Source organism: Narcine bancroftii, chromosome 9 (assembly GCF_036971445.1).
Source record: "Narcine bancroftii isolate sNarBan1 chromosome 9, sNarBan1.hap1, whole genome shotgun sequence".
NCBI classification, from domain to species: Eukaryota; Metazoa; Chordata; class Chondrichthyes; order Torpediniformes; family Narcinidae; genus Narcine; species Narcine bancroftii.
In genome coordinates, this window is record NC_091477.1 from 13,312,757 (window position 1) to 13,336,146 (window position 23,390).

At 41.1% G+C, this 23,390-nt stretch overlaps 1 long non-coding RNA gene across 3 annotated transcripts in view; it reads left to right on the forward strand.

The window, feature by feature from the left end:
* Window positions 1-2,476: 2,476 nt before the first annotated feature.
* Window positions 2,477-23,390, forward strand: part of LOC138743217 (uncharacterized) — a 1,573,181-nt gene continuing 1,552,267 nt past the window's right edge. For all 3 annotated transcript variants that reach the window (XR_011344727.1, XR_011344728.1, XR_011344729.1), the window contains exons 1-2: window positions 2,477-2,991; window positions 16,393-16,462. This is a non-coding gene — a long non-coding RNA (uncharacterized lncRNA). The remainder of the gene's footprint in view (window positions 2,992-16,392; window positions 16,463-23,390) is intronic.

Here is a 23,390-nt window from a genome sequence, read left to right on the forward strand (position 1 = left end):
TGAAGAAAAGATTTGTGAGAAAGTATTATGTTTGGATGGCTTAATAAGGAGAGACTGGATATATGAGCCATTTTTCCTGGTGATTTCAGAGAGGTATAGGAAATTGAGGGGTATATATGAAGTGAATGGTCACAGGCTTTTTTTCCTTCAAGGAAGGTCATCTAAAACTAGAAGGCATGGTTATGTGGAGCATGCTGCCAGAGAAAATGGTTGACACAAGATAAAATTACATGATTTGAAGGACAGGTTTGGATAGAAACATGGAGGACAAGAATTTAGATGGATATGGGCAAATGGGATTCGTTCAGGTTGCATCTTGGCCAGCATAGATCAGTAAAGCAGACGGGGCTGTTTCTTTGCCAAATAAATCAATGACTATGAATCAAGTTCTTAGGGCAGTGATATTTTCTTTGACCTCCACATCTGGGCTTCCTTAATGCCTCTGAGCAAATGGCTGAAGGCTCACAGCTCCCTGTAAGTGCATATCAGGAAACTTAATACTGCCTCCGAGATCTTGAGGGCGACTTTCTCCATTGTTGCACCTCTATTCACTCTTTTCCAGAGGTTTCATTCAAGATTATTGCCTGTTGCTTGAGCCACATGGAGTCCTTTATAAGAAATGGCAGCTTGATTTAAGGTGTCAGGTGGAGAATGATGAGTTATACAGGGTAAAGTTGGTGGAGGGTGATAGGTGGGAACAAAGGCAATGAGAGCTGGAATATGAGAAGTGCAGAAGTGATAATGGTGAAGGTTATGCTATTTGATCTTGCCTCTGCTAAATTCCTCCTCACTCAAAGAATTATGTCCTACTCCAAGACCACTGTCAGCAACAACTAGTAATGAATCTTTCCAGGGCACTTCACAGGTGTGTTGTCAATCAAAATTTGACATTGTCCCATAAGGATATAATATGGTAAATAACTAAATGCTTGCATCCAAATTGAAATGAATATGTTAATGGGAAGGAAAAGAGGAGAAATTAGTTGCGGGGGGGGGGGGGGGGATTCCAAAGCAAAACTTGGAATTTAGAAGGTTTTGTTACTAATATATCTTGTAAGTCTGAAGGGCTTGGATGCTTTAGAGCAATTGGAAAACTGGATGGGAAAATTTAAATTGGGATCCTTGGGTAACTGGGAGCACAGTCTGGGTCTGCCAGCACATGTGAAACAGAGCTGGTGCAAAATAGGACATAGACAGCTGAACCTTTGATGTCCACAGGTTTATGGAAGCCAGAAGATGAGGATATGACCTGTATTTGAAAAGTTAAGTCGAGTGAAGAGTAGATTAGTCTTTCTTCATAGTATAGTGAAATACAAAAGATGTCGTATGATGTTGTAGGAAACCACTTACAAGTTGACCCGTTATGTACACGTGAAACAATTAACTTTTTTTGTTAATGGACAAATTGTTGCAATATCCCGTTAATGTGCACTTGCCATGATAAGGCTTTTTTTTGGCATATAAAGTAGCTGTAAGGTGGAGGAAGTTTGTGAAATTCATGTCGAGGGGAATATGCTGTGAGTGTGCAGTACGTGAAGTGGCAAGTCGTTTCTGGTAGTACCTGATTGCCTATTGCAGTGTGAACCATGGGCAAATTGGAAATTATTTTCTATATTTATGGTGCTAACTAGTGACCTGTGCCTGGCCTACATGAAACATTGCCAAGGATTAACAGGGTGTTCTCAATTTGACTGTTCTACACTTAGATTGGCACATTATCAAAAACAGAACAGGGTGACTATGTGGCCCTACGTGTTCAGATTAATCTCTAAGATTATACTCCAAATCCTTCTGAAAGTACATTATTGCGGTTTATTGGGGGGGGGGGGGGGGAGATGATTTTTAACACGGATTACAACTGACTATTGTCAGATACTTGGCGCTTGTTATGTGAATGTAATTTTGTCTGATGAAATCCCGCTTTCCAGCTGCTGGTCTGTCACCCTGAGGGTTCCTGCCCTTTGATTGCTTTTCTCCATACTTTTCAAATGCCACAAAGGTTTCTGCCTGCAGCCCCTTTAAATGACTTAGTCCAGACTTCGAATCATTGAACATTGACAGGACAGATCCAGGCCCTTCAACCCTTCCAGTCTGTGCCAAACTACTTTTCTGCCTGGTCCCACTGACCTGCATCTGCTCTTTAGCCCTCCCTACCCTCCCATCCATGTAGATGTCCAAATTTTTCTCTTTAAATGTTAAAACTGAACCCGCATTCATCACTTCAACTGGCAGCTACGATAGTTACACAAACCCAGAGAAGCACAAAACATTTACTGCGTGGAGGCGTGTCATTAACAAGAACACTTCGCCCCAACTCCTCTCGCTCTTCCACAAGGCACTTCCCCAGTTTGTTGACCCCCCCCCCCCCAGATTTAAGAAAACAGGTCCCTCCCCCCCCCCACCCCTCTCCAATCAGACAACGCTCCCCCCCCCCCCCCCCATGGAGAGGAATGTTACAGTGCGATTTATCCACGAGGAACAGGTGGACGCTGGCGTGGACTTGAAGCAAGCGCCCAGTGCATGTCCCAAGGCTCGCTCGTTTGACAGCGTCCACTGATTGGAGTGAGAGTGAGTCGGGCAGAGCTGAGGCGGGCATCAGTTTGAATGAGGGATGCGATACTGCTGTTTGGGGCTGCCTCTCATTTGTCTGCATTCACATCACATCCTGTCCCCCGGCAAGAGGGCGCAGCCCAGCTGTCTGTCACTGTGTCCTCCTGATGCCTGCAGAATCCCTGTGCAGTCACACTCCATCGGAGGCAAGCGCTCCAGCGTTCACGTTGAGAGCAGCTCGGTCTCTCTCTCTCCAACCAGCATTGACAGCAAAAGCACTGCGAGCCGGCGGCTGCTTTTGGTTGAGGGAAGGGCAGCCTTTTCAACAGGATTTCTCGTTTGAGCCTGGAAATCCTTGAAGAAGTGCGGCCACCCACTCTCAGATGCCCAGAACCTCAGTGGCTGCAGTGCCTGAGCCCTGAGCCTGAAGGGTGCAACCAGGTAAGTGCTGTGGAATGCCACGAGTTGGAGTCTGACTGTTTTAAGTTGTTGATCGAAGACCAGTGGAGTTGCTATGGACAGAGGTCTGGTTTGGAAACCCTGCGAAGTTCAACTGCACTTGCCTTAAGTTGGCCCCTGCTTCGGATTTTGAATGCATGTGCTTCACTGACCTTCATCTCCCATTTAGGCGAGGGGTTTCCCTCCGCAGTTTTCCAAGTTTGCGCGGTCCTCGGGAGCGAAAGAAAGGTGGAACTCAGCGGGCCGGGCAGCATCTGTGCAGGCGGGGGTCGTGGCACTGCTGGGTCTCTGCCCAAAACTTGCCCCCCGTGGAGTTCCTCCAGCAGTTCCCATTTCTTTTTCGCCCGATGATGAGTTTGATATCGGTGGTTCTCAACCTTGATTTCCCATCCCATTTTACGGCCCCTATGAGAGACGAAATAAGAAGGATCTTGTGGGTGGGCAGTACCGAGGTGGCTGTTGGCGTGGGGAGCGAGCAGTCAGACCCATTGCAGTCTTTTCCAATCCATGTCCACTGCACATGCCTGCACCTCTTGACTGGGGCCATGCTCTCACGTTGGCTCCCCGGCAGCTTTCTGCGTCGCTGTTTCAATGGGTGTCATGACATGAAATCAGCCTGGCAGACCCCGCAGAAAGTGTTTTGTTTCCGTTTAAGCCCCCACGATGGCAGGCTTGCACCTTCCAGCACTTAATTTGCAGAGTTATTGAATTGCAAATCTTTCCAAAGCCCCTGCAAGACTGATATTCTGTTCAGTGCTTCACTTATACAGTGTTCGCCAGTGATACGTGATGTATCGCTGAGTTTTACTTTGTACCAGGACAGATTTATGACCTGGTTGCACAGTGAGCGCAAAAAAACCCAAAAATCGGAGCTCTTTTCTCTGGGAAGAAGTGTCTTTCCCGGTGTCAACCCGTGCGTGCTTGGGATAAAAGGGAGCCGATTTGCTGCACAAGTCGTGTGTCACGAGTGGCGATGATGAGACAGGGCAAACAAACCAAGTGAAACAAAATGAGCGGCTGATTCACGTTGGCTGGTGTTTGGTTCAGAACATTGCACAGGCACAAGATAAAAAGGGTAAGTTTGCATCTTGCTCATGTTTGACTGGAACAAACTGCTTTGTTGCTGCAGAGGCCAGCGTTCATTCATCCAGCAATTCAGACAGATCAGCTTTCGATGTGGAAATGCACGTTAAACTCTAGAAACGTGTTTTTTTTAACCCGAACACCTATTTGTTAATTTTGTTTGTGCTGAACATGATCAGTCCTGTAATTGTCTCGATTTACAATAAGATCTCTTTGATTTTTGAGTAAAACAAAGCGAATTACGGTAACTGTTCTCAGAAGCACTTTTCTGTTCATTCATTTGCCACACCTTTCTTAAACAAGCTGAGTGATGTGGAGATAGATCCCTGGAATCGTATTCTGCTTTCCACCGAGAATACATTTTAAAAAAAATAATGCTCTGTTAGAGAAATTTGCATTGACAGATTTCAGTTTGTTGCTTGTATTGTTTCAAGTTGATAAGTCGAGGTAAATTAATGGTGCTGTGGTGACAACTTTTCTATTGACTCACTCTTCATTTTCTCCTGCCATGCAAGTTTGTCCTCGGGCTTAGAGCTGAAAGATGACGGTAGGTCACTGGGGGCCAATTGTTGACTGTTCAAACATCGAAGTAGCCAACAACAGTTCTCATCGTCAACATTTTAACTGATTTATGAAATGACTATACAAACAAGCATCAGCCATGCAGGCCCTATTACTTATCAATAGTTGCCTTCATGACTATACTGCTTGTCAGTGAGGTCAGTCTCATTCAGATGGGTGACAGGCCCAGACCTCTGCAAATCCAGCCCCACATCATTATGAACATTAAGATCAATGGATGTGACCGGAAGAAATAAACTCAGAGTGAAAATAATGTGCCATAAAAATATTTACTTTTGTGTTGGAAAATTGTGTTTTCCAGATCCTCGCGTAGTATGTGTACATAATCAAAATGTGTCCTCAAAAATGTTTTGGGAAGTTATCTTGAACTGTTTTCCTCTCCGCTTCCCCTTCTGTAATGAAGCAATGTATTTGCGCTGGTATTACTTACAGTTGTAATCCCAATATGTTTGCCAGTCAATGAAATGTAGTTGCTTTTGTCAAGTTTGAACCCACAACAGGCAAGGTGTGTGTCACAGGATTCCACAGGAGCAAGGAGATTCATGAATATTTCCTTTGGTGGTACAAAAATGAGAGCTAAGTATCTGGCAGGACAGTTTGAGAAAACTAGAAGAGTGCCACATCTCAAAGGAGGTCCAGGGACCTGGCTAAATCCTATTCTGAATGACAACAGTTTTTTTTATTCGCATCGAAGTTTCTTTTCTCTTCATTCTTCTTGTCTTTGCTTTAATATAGCAGTTTTGGGCTCCTCATTTAAGAAAGGGTGTGTGGACATTCAAGAGGTTCAGGGGAAGTTCACAAGGATGATTTTGAGAATGAAAGGGGTATCAAGTGAGGAGTGTTTGACAGCTCTTGGCCTGTATTCAATGGAATATAGGAGAGTGCAGTGTGATCTCATGAAACATTTCAAATGTTCAAAGACATGGATGGAGTAGATGTAGAAAGGTTATTTCCCATGGTGGGCGAGTCTAGGACAAGAGGGCAGAACTTCAGGATTGAAGGGCATCTGCTTAGATATGGAGGATTGGCCAAACGGTGGTAAATCTATGGAATTTGTTGCCACAGGTGGTTGTAGAGGGCAGGTCATTAGGTGTATTCAAGGCAGAGATTGATAGACATTATTAGACAGGGCATCAAAAGTTATGGGAAGAAGGCGGGACAGTGGAGCTGAGTGGGAAAATGGATCTGCTTTATGATTAAATGGCGAGCCAGAATCGAAGTATTGAATAGTCTATTTCTGCTCCTATATCTTGTGGTCTTAAATGAAATCATCTATTACCTGGAGCTCCAGGTAACCAACATAGAAACTAACGTGTGCATTTACCAAATAAACATAATACTCCATAATATCTTGGGGTATTAGGTGTATGTATTATAAACTTAATACCTTGCCCCATTTCAGATAGTGTTAGTTTGCTTTTTGGAGGGGTGTATAGATCAGAAAATTATTGAATTAATATTTGGTTGATAGAATCACCCATGACTTTTCCGGTTCTTGTTGCTTGAAGTGGGAATAAATTACAACAGCTGTAAATCTCAAATAAAAAAAATTCAGAAAATATTGGAATTATCACAGCACCTGAAGTTAGGATTGATAAGCAAAAAGAGTTGACAGTTTTGATGTAGACCCTTACCCTGAACTGGGAAATAAACATTCAAGCTAGTTGGATAAATTAAAGTAACAGGATGTTGGGAATTAGATTTGAGCCCTTTTATCAAAGGCTTTCAAAATGGTTGAATGATTCAACAGAAATAAAGTAGATCATGCTTTCCTAAACTTTTTGTTTCCACTCACATACTACTTGAAGTAATTGTTATGCCATAGGTGCTCTGTGATTAATAAGGGATGACTTAAGTTGGTATGTGAGTGGAAAGAAAAAGGTTGAAAACCACTGTTTTAATCGTACCTAATCAACTTGTTATGTACATAGTTGAACAACTCCAAAGGAAATGGGCCGATGGCAATTTTTATCAAGTTTCAGTAACAATTGGGTCTAAACAGTGGCTTTCAACCTTTTTCCCTACTCACATACCACTTTAAATAATCCCTTACTAATCACAGAGCACCGATGACATAGAAATTACTTAAAGGTTATGTGAGTGGAAAGAAAAAGTTTGGGAAACCCTGAAGTAGATGGTAGAAAAACCTGCCTTTTTGTAAATTATTTGCCAATTCAATGTTCAAGCTCCTTTATCTGTAAAGGTATACAAAGAGTCACCACTAATCCTCTGAACCTCATCAAGAAAACAAAGTAGCAAAAGAGAGTCCCTTTAGTGACATCATGTCCATGGAATCCACTATCTCCGATGCCGCAGACTCCTGCATTCCCATGGCCCCTGTCGCTGAACAGCCTCCTGTCACATTTTAGCAGTGAACCTGAGTTCCGGCATCCAAGTCACCCTCCTCTGCTCTTGGATCCAACACCTTGTTACAATTAGGAAGCTGGCAGCATCTGACACCCTTTGGGAGCTCTGCTCTCCATCGGTACTCTCCAAAATTCCAGTCCCGATACCTGGTTCCCAGGAGCCAGCACTGGTGTATGTTCTAAGGCTGCTGGTCTCCTTGGCTGTTACCAGGGCCACGGAGCATATTTACATAGATATGTTAGGAAAGCACTTAACACATTAAAATATAAATGTGTATACATTGAAAGTCCATGGCGCACTATCCACATCTGTACTGGGAGTTCAGGCGCCTGAAGGCATGGGGGAGAAAGCTCTAGATGTAAGGACCCAAGTGCTGTGGTACTTCTTGCCAAATGGCAGAAGGCAGAACTGTTTTCATGCAGGACATGTGGAGTCTTTCACAATGTTTATTGCTTTCCGCCTGCATCGAGTGTAGTAGATGTCCTTCACCTCAGAGGGATGATGTGTATGCTGCAATTTGAAGCCTGTCAAATTGTGGATGCTGATCTGGTGAATGTTTTGATCACTTAGGACATAAATTGCCCAGAGTTGATCGAGGTCTGCTGAATTTACACCAGTAACAAAAGGCTGTCAGGCCGATATCGACTTCATTCTCTTCTTAAATTGGTTGCTGCAAGAGATTGAACGCAGACGAATCGGAAACCTGTGAACAAAATTTATCACATGAATATGTCAAATGCATTACAGTCTACAAAAAGTGCTGGAGAACTCAGCCGATGACTCAGCAACCAGGGAGCATAAAAGACAGTCGGCATTTTGGGCCTGAGCCCTTCTTCAGGAGTCCGCCTGCTGAGTTTCTCCAACACTTTTGTGCACTGCACTTGATTACAGCATCTGCAGATTTTCTTGTTTACCTCCTGTCAAATGCACTGACTCTTAGCATTAGTTACAATTGGTTTCCAATCATGTCCGGTGAAACAAATGAACCAAGCCACAGAGAATGAAGTGGCACACGTTAAAAGATTCTTTGCACACCAGCCACACTCTCTTCACTTCCTTCCCTGTCAGGCAGATTCACAAAGTGTGATCACATACCACCAGATTCAAGGACAGAATCATAAAATTTTGTGGCCTTTGCTCTGCACCAACTGATCTCTTTCTGTAATTCTGTATCTTTGTACTGTTTTATGAACTCTGTATGAGATGTTTACTGGTCTGCTTGCAAAACAATCTCAATCAGTATATTTTTGATACATGTGACAAAAAACTTTAAAATGAATTTTTAATTTTTGAAATAATTATAGCAAGGTAAAGCCAGTGTAACTTCTGCTGGACAATTACCATTAATCTACCAACTTGTACATTTTTTAAGGTGGGAGTAAACCATTATCAGGTCACATTCAAACACCTTTCAGACAGCAGAACCCAGTTCGTTGGTGCTATTACATACAGAGCAAAGGCAACTTGAACTTGAGCATACACAAAAAGAGGAAACCAATTATGAAAAGATATGTCATCAAATTCTTAAACACAATGAAGATTCAAAAATAAAACTGATCATGTGTGGAGAAAGTAAACTATATCTCAAAATTGTATAACATTTGCCATGGAAAGGTGATAATGTGTTGGGTTAGTAAAAGGAAAATTGTATATGTAGAAAAGTCTGCAAAAAGGTTGAATTTGTCTTTACACAATTTGATACACATTTGTGAAACTGTGTTCCCGCTGATGTGACAGGATTTGGGAATTTGGGAAGATTTCTCGAAAGAATCGTGCACAAGCCAGATGTCTCCTGTTATTCCGTTTCAGAATTGTGTTTGACAACAATATATTTATTTGTCGAATGAGTAAACACAGAGCAATTTCAGCTGAAGTCTCCCTGTCCTAGAAGAATTGAATTTTGTTCAATTGATCCAGATTCCCTTGTTGTTATATAAGTTTTCTGATCCATCTTGTTTGCTTTTTCATTGTGATTCAGACACAGTTATGTCGCAGATCACCTTATTTTTTTTGTCATCGTATGGGAGAACATTCATCTTTTTTCTTTTACATGCTCTCTAAGTATGTGTAGGTATGAGAGTTTGTTGTACTTCCAGAAATTTGTTTCTCTTATCATCAAAGGGACCATATGAACATGGACGAGTGTGTCCAAAACTTGAGCACATGTTAACACTAAAAATGAAAAGAAGACTAACTGCATTAGCAAATCTGCTGTAGATAGGAGAAGGATTGGTTTGTGAGTTGGAGGTGATTTCTTATGCAAGACAATCTCCCAAATAACAGGCAACATCATGAATCCTTTACATTGTTTGGTTTCTAATGCATTGATGGACTTTTTGGCCTGATTATCTATTGATAGAGCATATTAATCTAAACTTGACTCCCACACACCACAGTCCAGTCTTAGTCTTTTAGAGGTCATCACCAGCATACAAGTAAATGATGATCCTATGTGGTGTATTGTAGGAGACTATTTGAAAGCTGGTTATGTACTCAGAAAGTAATGACGATACAGTTGTTTGTTATATTCAGGATGAACATACTATCTAAAATATTATTGATGTCCTTTGGAAGCAGGTGGAGTGTAGTGAGAGGTTTAAAATGTCCACAAAGACTCTACAGAATTTAAGGACACTGGCCAGGCACACCATCTGAGTTGGATTCCTTCTGAGGTTTCACCCTGCTGAAGGTTTTGTTATAATGGACCTAAGATTACTTGACAAATGAATGCAAATACTGTTTCAAATTTTACTGTATGTTGCTTTGCAAAGCATAAGAAATCAGTTACAGCAAGAAGCCCTTCCACATACAACCGATCTCACCACAAGGGAATCTGCCAACAGGTTGCCTATTTATCCAATTTTCCAGAAAATTTGAAGAGACTTTTTCAATACAAGTACATGTTCCTTAACATATTTCTTAGGATTCACTACACTGGGTTGTATCCGTTATCCAATGGTTAAAACTCTTTAGCTGTCTTTGCAAAATATGGAGTTGTTGTTGTCCTTCACAACAGCTTTAACCTTGCAGAATCATCAACATATGGAATGGAATGTTCTCTGCTTTTCTCATTACTTTAAGACTCACATTCTCATTCCCTCCTTTTATCATTTCATGATAATTTATAACTGAAAACTAGTGAGCTATTGAAAAGCAAGTTTACCTATTCAGCAAAGAAGTGTTAAAACAAGGACAATAAAATGATGAATTCTTTTTCAAGCCAGTATAACCAATGTGTGGCAAATCAGTCCCCAATGAGATTGGTATAATAATCATGAACGCTAGCTCTGAAAAGATTGGGAGAACAGAATTGGCAGGAGATGTGGGGCTTCACAAAGTTTGTACATTGTTTCCTCTTTCAAAGTGAACACGGAGGACATCGAGCTCATCCAGAAGAGATTTATTGAAGTTGATGAGTCTGCTTTGTTTCATCTGAAGGATGCAATTGGATGCAAGCCCTGCCACAGCTACCATGCATCTGCCTGAGATTCCGTCTTGATCTCGGATTTTCTCTTTGTGTTGGTAATGGTCTTCCAGAGATCGTACCTGTATGTTTCTAAATCTCCTGCTGACATGAATATTGTAGAATAAAATACTAAGTAAGGGCTATATTCCCTCCTACGGTGTAGTTAATTATTGATAAAGATAAATCAAGATCTGTTGTCAATAAGAAATGAACTTCACAGAACACCTTTGTTATATATCGAGGCCGTGCAATTCATTTCTTTCCATGTGGATCATTGGATATCTCTTATAGAGTCTTCTCCTTCTTCCTATCTTTCATAAACAAAGCACCACCACCTAATATTTATTTTCAATGCATAAACAAGATACGATACAGAATGCCTGGCAGTGGTATTTCAGTCTATTTCAATTCCGATTGTGATGCACTTGATGTCCCATGTTTGTATCTGTCTGGTTACTTTAGGCAGCTAATAATTGGCTTAATTGATGTTTTAGTAATTACATGCTAATTTGCCAGTGTAGAGTTGAACTGCATGAAGAAAATACAGGTTTGCATTAATTAGAGTAAGTATTGCATTAGAGTATCAGTGAAAACACAGCATTATGTGCGGTAACACAAGCAAGCATGCAATTTCAGCATGCTTTTCCATTGATGTGAACTCAGCTTTATAGAGCTAGGAACTCTGCCAGGTCTGTGCCTCACTAACCCCAAGAGTATTTAAAAAAAAAGAGATCATTCATTGAATTCTTAGTAGCAATTCTGTTTCATTGAAAAAAAAATCTTTACTCTGTGTGGTTTATAGTATTGACATTACACAATTAAGTAATTGTATCCTAAAGTGAGTTGTTGCAAAGTGGTATTTACCCATCATCTTGCAATCGACATTGGAAAAATATCCAGCTTATTCTTTTAAACAAACAATGTTACATTTGATTTACTTCCCATTCTCTTTCTCTCTCTTCCCAATCCCTCAGTCTTTTCTCCAGCTTTCCACCCTCTTCCCTCTCCATTCATTTAGCTTTCCACCCATTTGTTGGTCTTCCCTCCCTACTTTGTCAAACATTTGATTTTTAGCCTTAGTGCCATTCTTCTTGTAAGGTAAAAACATCATGAGATGGGACCGGAGAAGGAGTCACCCAGTACTAAGGAGTAACAGAATGCAGATGTGACCTTGTCCACTCAAGATAAGCTTTGCACTAACAAGAATGATGTGCAGCAGACAAACAGAGAAGGATAGCAACAGTTTATTCATTGGACAATGTCATGGTATGATCATTTACTAAGTATGTATCCTGAGGTATAAAAAAAACACCACTTGCTGATAACGGCAGAATGCGCCTTCTCCAACTAACACTGTTAGTTGCAAGTGTTACAATCCGGCAATAAAGAACAAAGAACCTTGATTTCGACTCAGTCTGGTGTTTGACTCACTCATTCATGAACAAAGCAGACGTAACATTCTCTATTCTATTGAGTCACTTTATTCACATTCAGGAGACACCATGCAAGCTGCAGGGACATTGCTGCAAATTCACATCACACCTTGAGATTAAAAATGGAAAAAAAGTGCTAAGTGGCCTGTTGTGGTACAACACCACTGTAGCATGAGATCACTATGGTGAGGTTCATTTAGGAACCTGATGTCTGAGGGGAAGTAGCTGTCTTTAAACCTGCTGATACATGCTTTCGTGTTTAATAGCTCAGTTATAGAGAGGATGGAAAGCACCAAGTTTCTTGGGGTCCACTTAAGAAGTGACCTATCCTGTACACACACATCTCACTTGTTAGGAAGGCGCAATATCCACTACTCTTCCTGAGAAGGATGAGATGGGCAAGGCTAATGATCACCATTCTATCAAATTTCTGCAGGAACTCTATCGAGCTTGTCCTGGCTGGCCACATCACAGTGTGATACAGTTGCTGTAGAGCATCTAATTGGAGGTCAATCCACAGGACAGAAAAAGATTGCTGGGGTCGCCCTCCACCCGTCGATGGGATTTGCCGGGTGTGGCATAGAGAATATGTTCAAAGGGTTCAAGAAGTGATGAGTCTGAGCACAGTTCAATAACAAACAATAATGCACGGGGGACGTGAAACAGGGGTTGCCCACACTCACACACACAGGCACATACATCGATCACAGCAGACAGTTCACACGCGTTGCGCATGAGTAAATAATTGAGTCATGCAGAGATAGAGTAAAAAGTCAGTATAAAGTGAAACCCGCCACTCCTCTGTAATGGCAGGCATGGCACCACAATCAATTGTAAATATGTTACAGTAAAGGATAAATTGTCATAGGCATGCACCAACTATAGCTCCCCACCCTTTAACAGCACACATCTTACAATGGTAATGGTCTCTCCACCAAAACCCTTGAGTCGCCATCTGGAATGGAAGTAGGGTTTGATCATCAGGGAAAAGAGCACAAGGTTGGACTTTGTACAGCAGCCGGCTGGAAGAGCCAGCCAAAATAGGGGGTGGCAATGGTGAGGTGTGTATACATACAAAGCAAGGTGTGTGCTTACATGGGGGCAGCTGAGCTTTGACTGGTAGGTGAGGTGACTTCTGACTTGCCTGGTCAGGTGACCCTCTGGGAACAAGTGCATGGATTATCCTACTTTTTGGAGCAGTTTCCTGACCAACCTGTTGGATAATCCCATAGGGATTTTTGTTTAAAGAGGGCTGTCAAAAGCAGGGAGGACCCCAAACACCCCCACACATGCAGCATCTTCTAGCTATGCTTATTGGGATAAAGAACAGATACAGAAATATCAGATCCAGAACCACCAGAATGAGGTACAGCTGATTCCCACAGGCAAAGAGACTGCAAAATGACTGCTAAAACAGCTCACCATGACACTTTCATTTATTAAGAATATTTATTTCAATAAATAAATTCAATAAGTTTATGTATCATTTGACTGTAAGTGTGTTGTTCTGCATTATGCACCAGAAGAAACTCTTTTGTCAGGTTGTACTGGTACAATCAGATGACAAATAACCTTGACACGAAGTTGAGCAATCTTCCTATCCACCCATGGGAGTAGGGAGGTGTACAGGTCCTTCAAGATGTTGACTGCCTTTCCTCAACAGCAGGTGATGTTATGGAGTCGATTATATCAACCCCACTGTGGCTTACTTGATGGGATATCTGTCGTGGTGACTGCAGGGAGTTGATGTTTTTCACAATTAACTTTTGGGATTGGATACCAGTTACATTTTTGTATCCCATTTTTTTGTGGCCATGAAAAATACTTTTCTACATCAAGAAATATAAAGCAGTGAGGATAATCTTCAAGTGGGACCTGGAAGACTGGGAATGCCAGCTGCCTTTCCAAGGCAGAGGGAGGTGTAGTTGGGGTGGATTGAGGGGAGGGAAGGTTTGCATGATGGTACAAAGTAGGGAGGGAAGTCCAACAAATGGGTGGAAAGCTAAATGAAGGGAGAGGGAAGAGGGTGGAAAGCTGGAGAAAAGACTGAGGGATTGGGAAGAGAGAGTGAAAGAGAATGGGAACCTATTGAGTTCTTGGGCAGAGCAGCTCTCATGCAACACTGGGGTGTTTTCAGTAAGTATGCGAGAGGTCCATGGAGGACATGCTGAACTTCATCAGCCTTCTAAGAAAGCTTTTAAGATGCTTTTTTCATCATTGCATCAATGTGGCCAGGTCATGCAAAATGTCTACTCACAAGAAAACAGCATGGTTAGTGGTGATTAGTGTAGCGATTAGTACTGTTACAGCGCCAGCGATCGGGACCAGGGTTCAAATCCCACCCTGTAAGGAGTTTGTACGTTCTCCCTGTGTCTGTGTAGGTTTTCCCCAGGGGCTCTGGTTTCCTCCAATCTTTCAAAAATTGTAGGTCAATTGGATGTAATTGGGCAGCACGGCTTGTTGGCCAAAAGGGCCTGCTACTGTGCTGTATGTCTAAATTTAAAAAATATATAATTTGGCCCCCTCCTTGTCAAAATAAAGTCTGCCTGGGAACAGGATCTAAGCCTTTCATTTTTGGTTTGAGATTCAATTTTGAAACTGGTTAACTCCATATCTCTCTGTGCCCATCACTGTCTGTTGCAATTTAAAGTTGTGCATAGGGCTCCAATGTTGAAAGTTAAATGATCTTTTATTTATTCAGATGCAAATTCTCATTGTGACAAATGTAGGAGAGGTGAAGCCTCCCTTATTCATATGTTCTGGACAGGTCCTAGCCTCGAAGAGGACTGGACAGATCTTTTCCAAACCTTATCCTTAATACTTAATTTAAATCCAGAACCCAACCTCTTTGATTGACCTTTTTGGTGTGACTGGAGAGGATGATATTCGATTAACCACAATGAGATGTCGTATTCCGTTTTTTTGCTTCTCTTTCGGCCAGCCGTGCGGTATTACTAAGATGGAAGGATGCTGGCCTGCTCACCCATGCTCAGTAATATTCTGTCTTGTTTAAATCGAGAAAAGATTCACGAATCAGTTAGTAATTCAGACATAAGTTTCCAAAATTTGTGGGGACCTTTCCCGAATTAATTTCAGAACCTCTTGTTATAATATAAAACCTGACTTCTACCACTTGATTGCATTACTCCAGGAACAAAGTATACTTTTAATTATAGAACCTCTGCTTGGAGATGAGCTTCAGAGTTGAGGGAGAAAAAAAATGCTATTTTGGATAAAATAGTAAGATGTGCTTTTATATCATGGATCTGCTCTATAAGTTAGATAACTTTTTGAGTTCTTGATGTCTATGTCGTGCATGCTACAAATGGTCTGTAAATATTTGTTACCTATGTAAAATTCAATAAAAATATAAAGGAAAAAATAAGAATTTGAAGCTACTAGCTCTCTCTATTTCCTCGCCATTAATGTGGACAGGGGTATGCTATCTCTCCTGAAGCCTATGATCAGTTCCTTTGTCTTTTTGATATTGAGAGCAATGATTGTTATCTTGGCACCATAGCATTGGACTCTCATTTCTTGCCTTTGTTCTGCCGCAAGATTATTTGATATTCTGTCTGTGACTATCAGAGCATTGTAGCAAATGGATTAAATAGATTTAACATGTAAAATTTTAAATAAGGAGATACCGCATGGTAACAGGTGCCCACAAACCAATAGAGCCCAAATACACAAATTAACCGACAAAACCCCTGTACATATTTTTTTGGAGGACAAGAGGAAACTGGAGCATCCAGACGAAACCCATGTGAACATGAGGGGAACGTACAAACTCCTTACAGACGGTGTCAGATTCAAACCCACTTATAGGGTGCGCTTACCACTACACTGCCATTTTTGTGTTGATGTTGTCTAAAATACTATGTTTATGTGGCATGTGATTCTACTTTCATTATTTGTGAAGTAGCAATCATGGAATATCATTTTGAAAATGGAGGTTATATTTAAAAAAAATAGTGACTATAGATAGTAAAAGAAAGTGGGATTTGCAGTTTTTTTAAAAACCGTTCATGATTTTAGGATATCCTTGTGCATTACATATTGTGAAGCACACAACCTCAATCTCCTACAAATGCAACATGATCACCAAAATATCTTTATTTGTTAATTGTAGAAGAGACTTCACTTGCTGTTTGGAATGTGAGCTTAAATAGGAAATATTAGAACAAATTTTTGCTTCAGGTTACAGTGTGCACTGTTCAGCTCAGGAGCAAATATGATTGATTATTGCTACAGTGCCATTTCAAGTTTGTCCTTGGTCTTTAATAATAACTTTTACCTTATTTTAATTCACCTCAAATATTAAGAGGTAAAATAAAATGTCTTGCATTCTTAAAGCTCCTGCGAATTTGACTGTTGAAATGAACAAGGGAGCAGAGTGTTTTAAAATGGACTGAAAATTCTGCATTCACTCTTTCTTGTTTTATTTCACAGGGTAGATTAAGTGCTTCCTACCTGGTTGAGGAGGTGAACTTCTTACCTGGGGCTGTTGTCTTTGAAATTGGTGAGTTTCTTGATTCTCTGGTACCTAAAAAATGTATCATGACTGTGTGCTGAAATATTTTACGACAATCCAGCTACACATATTTGTCAGGGGCCTTCTGGATAATGATGCGATAAACACGAGACTCTACTGTGTGGGGCAGGAGAGAGAAAAAATATATCCCTGTTAATCAAGACTCCATCAGATGGGTGAAGTGGAGGTGATTTCTCATTTGTCTTTCTCTGCTGTAAGACCACCAGCTTTTTTTTTTGCCTATTTTAAATTGCAGCTTGTAGTCTGTGACACTTCTGGAAGATGCCATTTCATGGAGTTTTAATTGATCATGCAGATCTTTCTTCTATAAACAATATTATCAAACCTATTCTCTAAGGGGTCATCATCAGTAGTGGGATACAAATTTTGAATGAGCTGACACATAGGGAGGGAGGCTCACTGTTGATGCTGTGATTGTAATAAAAACACACTGAAATGCTGGAGGAACTTAACTGGTCTTTTCAGCATCTATAGGAGACAAAGATATATTGCAGGTGTTTTGAGCCTGAACCCTTCTTTAAGGAATAAGCAGAATAACCCAGAAACAGAAAATCTCAAAGTCTCAGAATTCAAAAAGTGCTTGTTGGGGGAGGAATCCAGACCAACAAAAGGTGTTAATTGGATATGATAAGGGACGAGGTAAGAACTTATGCAGCATGCAGTCAAGCCAGAATTTATACATTCTGCTGTTGCTCTCGTTTGTCACTCAGATGTTTAGACAAAACTCAACACCTTCTGTAGATAATGAAGCCATGCATCAGAGGACCTTTGAGAGCTGATTTCAAACTAGGTGATGAATTGAAGTTTCATTAAATGATCTCGGATGAAGCAGGACCAGCTGGAAATATTCAGCTGCTGCAGAAATGAGGAACTTTTGGACAAAGTTTTTTCATGTTAAATGAACTGAAGACCATGCTCAGGTTCAAGGTCGAGGTTGAAGATTTGCAGGACAGTGGAAAAGTCATTGACCTGAAGCATTGCTTCTCCAACCTCGAACTTCAGCTTCACAGGAAAGACACATAGGGACCAGGACTAGGCTTGATTGTGAGGAACTCAATATGCGACAGAATGGCACTTACATGTGCAGAGGTCTTTTCTCCTCCTGCTATTATGCAATTGCAGACAGTGGACAAAATCCATGGGAAGAAGGGCCATTAGAGCGGACAGAATGAAGGTTACATGGAATATAGAACAGGACAGCACAGTACAGGCCCCTTGGCCCTTGATATGCTGTACTATAAAAATCTACTTCACATCAATTTAACCCCTATGTCCTTCATAGCCTACAACCTTCCATGTTTCTTACAGCCATGTGTTTATCTTAGTCTTTTAAAAATTCCTGTTGTATGTTGTATCAGCCTCCATCACCACCCCTAACAGTGTGCTGCAGTGTGTTTTAAAAAAATAATAATAAAAAAAACCTACTCCCCACACCTCCCCCAAACTTTCCTCTATTCACCCCTAATGACCTCTGGTATTGCCATTGATGCCCTGGGGGAAAAAAAAAGGTGCTGACTGTCAACCTTTATGCCTTTCAGAATGTCACACACCTCTATCCAGTCACTTCTTGTCCAATTTTGCTCCAAAGAAAAACAGCCCTAGTTCCCCCAATCTTTCCCCACTAGAAATGTTCTCTAATCTAGTTAGCATCCTGGTAAATGCCCATAGGAAGTTGCCAAAAGAGAGGATAACGTTGAAATATGGACCAATATCCTGAGCTGAGGCAAGGGTTGGATGAAAGGAAGTGGACGAGGGTCTGGCACAGGGTCAGGTTAGTGATGGGAAAGAGATTACTTAAGTGTCTGGCAGGGGAACCATCAAATGACTTGTGGGTGATGCCTGGGTACACAACATCAACAGTGATGTTGCCAGGAGTAGTGATTGACCTGTGGTCTTTGCAAGCCTCAGTTCTGCAAATGAATTTGGGTACCATAAAGATAATGCTCGATTCTACAGCAAATGCCTGGGGGTGGAGGGGGGGGGGGCGATGTGCATATTTCCTATTTGGAAATGGAGCAAAATATTTGAAAGCATACCATGCTGGAGGCACAATGATTGCATAACAATTTCAAGCCCATGTGTTTCTCTGCCTATAGATGCTGCTCTGCATTTCAGAGGATTTCAGTAATAACTTTTCTGTTAAACAATTTGGAAATTGATTTGGAAATATTTCTCAATTGCAAATTTTATGGTCAGTAACATATTCATTTCACCTGAAATTATGGTGCCCAAAAGCATGTAATTGTATTCCTTTCTTCGAGAGAAGATTTAAGTTTTATAATAAACAGAATAGTTTATTATTAATTTTCTGATCTTACACTTCTGAATTGTTCACAGTTACAAAGCTAATTAAAATTTCTACATCCTTCAAATAAAAATGGGTGATTTGCAAGTTTCTGTACCTGTGCCCTTTTAATCATTCATTAGCTCACAGTGAGATCAATAGCAATGCTGTAATGGACTTTTAGGCCACTAGTAAATCTCTATACTTTCACAAAGATTCTTAATTGAAGAATTATTTCCATTTGTCCATTGACCACAAATCTTAGTGCAGTGAGGTCAACTGTTATTGTAAATTGCACCTCCTGAGAGCTGTTCGTTTTGTTTCAGGTTTGCGGGTAATTGTAAAATGTACTGGTGTCTCTAAATGAGGGCATCAACCCGAGGACATTGGCATGCCAGTAGTTGATTTGCTGATTGGATTTGCTTCAGGCAGATCAACAACAGGGTTTTGCATCAATCTTGGATGATGAGGACAATCTTCTATTCTAAGTTAGTTAATGTTAAATTAATTCCGAACAGGTGATTAGGATTCTTCAAGATGTGTTTTCCAGATGTTATTTGGCCACAGGTGTGGCATCATTAAGCCAGAGGCAACAAGGGAGCACTTTCGGTATTCAGCTCTTTGCTCATGTAAATGAGGTGTTCACCATTAATTAGGCTGAGCAGGGAAGAAATTGATCTTTTTGAATCTGCACAAAAAAAATGGTCTTTACTCAGGCACTGGGACTATAAGCAACGAGAGTAAAGGAGGGACATGACTGCTAAACTTTACATGGTTCCATGAGCACAGAAGCAGACCAATTGATACATGTTGGCAGTTACACTCCATTCTTGGACCTCCCACGAATCTTCAAATCAGATTTTTCTCCTTCGTGCATTTATCAAGCTTCCTTTCTAAACTGTCAGATAGAAAACTTGCACCCCAATCAATGATCAAAGTAGGTGAGGAGGGCAGAAAAATTGCATGATTTTCAAGGAGCGATTCTGATATTGAAAATTGATGTATCAAAACGGAATTATCTTTGCCTGTGAAGAATTCCATAACATTGTCCCTTTTTGGTCATTTTGCTCCCTTACCTATTTCTCTTCTATATGACAAACCTTTAAAGATAAAAAGCAGGAACAATCAGGCAAATATCATCTGTGACGAATCTTTGTAAATCCTTCATTACATTAGTATCTTCCATACCTGATACCAACCTTGAACATTTCAATAAACCATCTCTGCTTTAGCTCACATTTTTCTTTATTCTTGTTAAGGTTGGAATAGGAGCTGTGTCCCACTGTCTGAGATTTATAGCTACACAAATGTATAGCAGTGATAAAAATGAGATGTATATTAGGGATCTGGGGGGGCAAAAGAAAAAGAATGTTGCTGGTTTGGTCAAAGAATATCGTGAGGGGGGAAAAAGTAGCTGTGCATGTTGGATGGAAAATACGATCAAGATCACTACTCTAAATTTCTTGGAGTGAGCAGTATTAGAATTATGGAATCATATGAATGATTAACCCTGAAACTCTTTTAACAGTGTACACCAGATAATTATAACTAATGTCATTTGATTCATTTTCTCTATGAAGTGTTCTACGTGCAGACAAAACACTTTATTCTCCTTATTTCTGTGCATTAAACAGTGCTAATACTGATTTGGAATTCATCCAAAAAATTCCAAAATTGGAATGAATATGCTTTTATGCAGTAATTGTGATTCACTTCTTTGAAAATACAGTAAAACCTGGATTGACACATTCTAAGATTAAATGCCACTTGCTGGAGAGATTCCACTCATCTTCTTGATCTTGTCCTCACCCGTCTATCCAATTGGGGATGCATCCATTAATACTAGCATGGGTCGAGATGACTGAATTCAGTCACATTTTCACACCAAGGGCATTACCTTTGTGCCTTGAACACGAAATAGAACAGACTCTGAACAATCTGGTCCTTCAGAGTTGGTTGCTGTGGCCCGTCAACAGCAGTGGAATTATATAGTTTCACTATCTGTAACCATATAGGCTGACATATTGTTTAATTGATCATTATAATGAAACCAAGGGATCAATCCCGGTTCAATGAGCAGGGCAGAAAGCATTACGGGTGCAAAACCATTCATATCTAAAATTAATGAGGTGTCAGGCCTCGTGAAGCTGTAATACAGAATGATATGTGTACTGAATAGCAAAGACATGTTTAATGGATGGAGCTAAGTGATTTCACAACCAACAGAGCAGATTGAAGCTGTGCTGTCCTGCAAATCTGCAGTCTCACGATGATGACACAGAGACAGGTAAGTGTTAAAGAAAAGATCAAAGCATTCATGGTTGTGTTCAGCCAGAAGTGCCAAGGGGTTATCTTGGCTTCCTCTTGAACATCCCATCCTCCCCCCCCCACCCCCCACCCACCCACAATCTATTCATGAAGAAATATTTATTTGTATCAATTAATACTTGTCCTACATATGTAATGATTGTCTGTATGTGTGTTATGTCTGGTTGTATATCTGTGTGCTTTGCACTGGAGAAAGCTGTTTTGTTGAGTTGTACTTGTACAATCTTAAACTTGACCTTACTTGATGATATCAGCAAATGGCTGAGAGCTGTAACTCTACCCAAGCCACTCCCAACCACATTAACAATTGCCCAATTATGCCCTGTTCACAAAAAAGGACATCAAATCCAGCTAATTGCTGCCCAGTTGGTCTCCTCTCGTTCATCAACCAAGTGATGGGATCTCTCATCAACAAGGACAGTAATTACTGATACTTGTGTTTTGTCAGCAATTTAAGCTCCAGATTCATCCCAGCCTTATTCCAAATATGGACCAAAATGTTTTAGCCATGAAGCAAGAGTGATTTTGATGTTAGCACAGCTTTGGACTGAGGATGGCATCAGACTGGGGATAGCATCAGGATGCCCTTGGTAAACCTAAGGTTAGTGGACATTAAAAGCCATTTCTCACATAGAGGAAGGTGTAAGTTGTGATTGGAATATGTTATCCCAGTTATCATTCTACAACCATATCTTTGCGACAACCATCTTCAGCTGTTCCATCAATAACCTGCCTTTGTCGTAAAGTCTCATAAGTTTTAATTTCTGTCACAGACCATAAGTAGCACAATGCTGTTACAGCACCAACAACTCTGGTTAGAATCTTGCACTGTCTGTAAAGAGTTTGTATGTGCTCCCCATGTCTGGGTACTCCAGTTTCCTCCTACCCTTCAAAACATACGGGGGTTGTCGGTTAATTGGGGTATTTGAGCCAGAAGGGGATGTTACTGTGCGGTATGTCTAAATTTCTTTACTCTTTTTCTTTTGCTTGGCTTTGCGGTCGAAGATTTATGGAGGGGTAATGTCCACGGCAGCTGCAGGCTCGTTTGTGGCTGACAAGTCCGATGAGGGACAGGCAGACACGGTTGCAGCGGTTGCAAGGGAAAATTGGTTGGTTGGGGTTGGGTGTTGGGTTTTACCTCCTTTGTCTTTTGACAGTGAGGTTTGCTCTGCGGTCTTCTTCAAAGGAGGTTGCTACCCGCCGAACTGTGAGGTGCCAAGATGCACGGTTTGAGGCGATATCAGCCCACTGGCGATGGTCAATGTGGCAGGTACCAAGAGCTTTCTTTAGGCAGTCTTTGTACCTCTTCTTTGGTGCACCTCTGTCTCAGTGGCCAGTGGAGAGCTCGCCATATAACATGATCTTGGGAAGGTGATGGTCCTCCATTCTGGAGACGTGACGTACCCAGCACAGTTTGATCTTCAGCAGCGTGGATTCGATGGTGCCGGCCTCTGCCATCTCGAGTACTTCGATGTTGGAGATGAAGTCGCTCCAATGAATGTTGAGGATGGAGCGGAGACAACGCTGGTGGAAATGTTCTAGGAGCCATAGCTGATGCCGGTAAAGGACCCATGATTCGGATCCGAAAAGGAGTGTGGGTATGACAACGGCTCTGTATACGCTAATCTTTGTGAGGTTTTTCAGGTGGTTGTTTTTCCAGACTCTTTTGTGTAGTCTTCCAAAGGCGCTATTTGCCTTGGCGAGTCTGTTGTCTATCTCGTAGTCGATCCTTGCATCCGATGAAATGGTGCAGCCTTGATAGGTAAACTGGTTGACCGTTTTGAGTTTTTTGTGCCTGATGGAGATGTGGGGGGGCTGGTAGTCATGGTGAGGAGCTGGCTGATGGAGGACCTCAGTTTTCTTCAGGCTGACTTCCAGGCCAAACATTTTGGCAGTATAAAGGACAGATAATGTTTGAACCACAAAAATGACAGACAATTAGATCTAATGAGAGAATTAAATGACTTCTTGAAAAGGTTCAGTGATATTATTTACTGGGAACCCATGATCAACATCCTAGGTGGTCAACACTGGCAAGAAACTCAACTGGACCAACAACATAAGCACTCTGGTTCAAAGAGCAGATGAGACACTGCATATCCTCTGGTGAGTGACTCACATCTGACACACCAAAGCATTTACACTATGTACAATGTTCAAGTTGGAGTATGATTGAACTTTGAATTTGCTTGGAAACATGCAACAGCAAAAACTCTTAAGAGGTTTGATGCTATGACAAAGCAGACACTTTAATTGGCACCCAATGAATAGCCCAATCAAAAA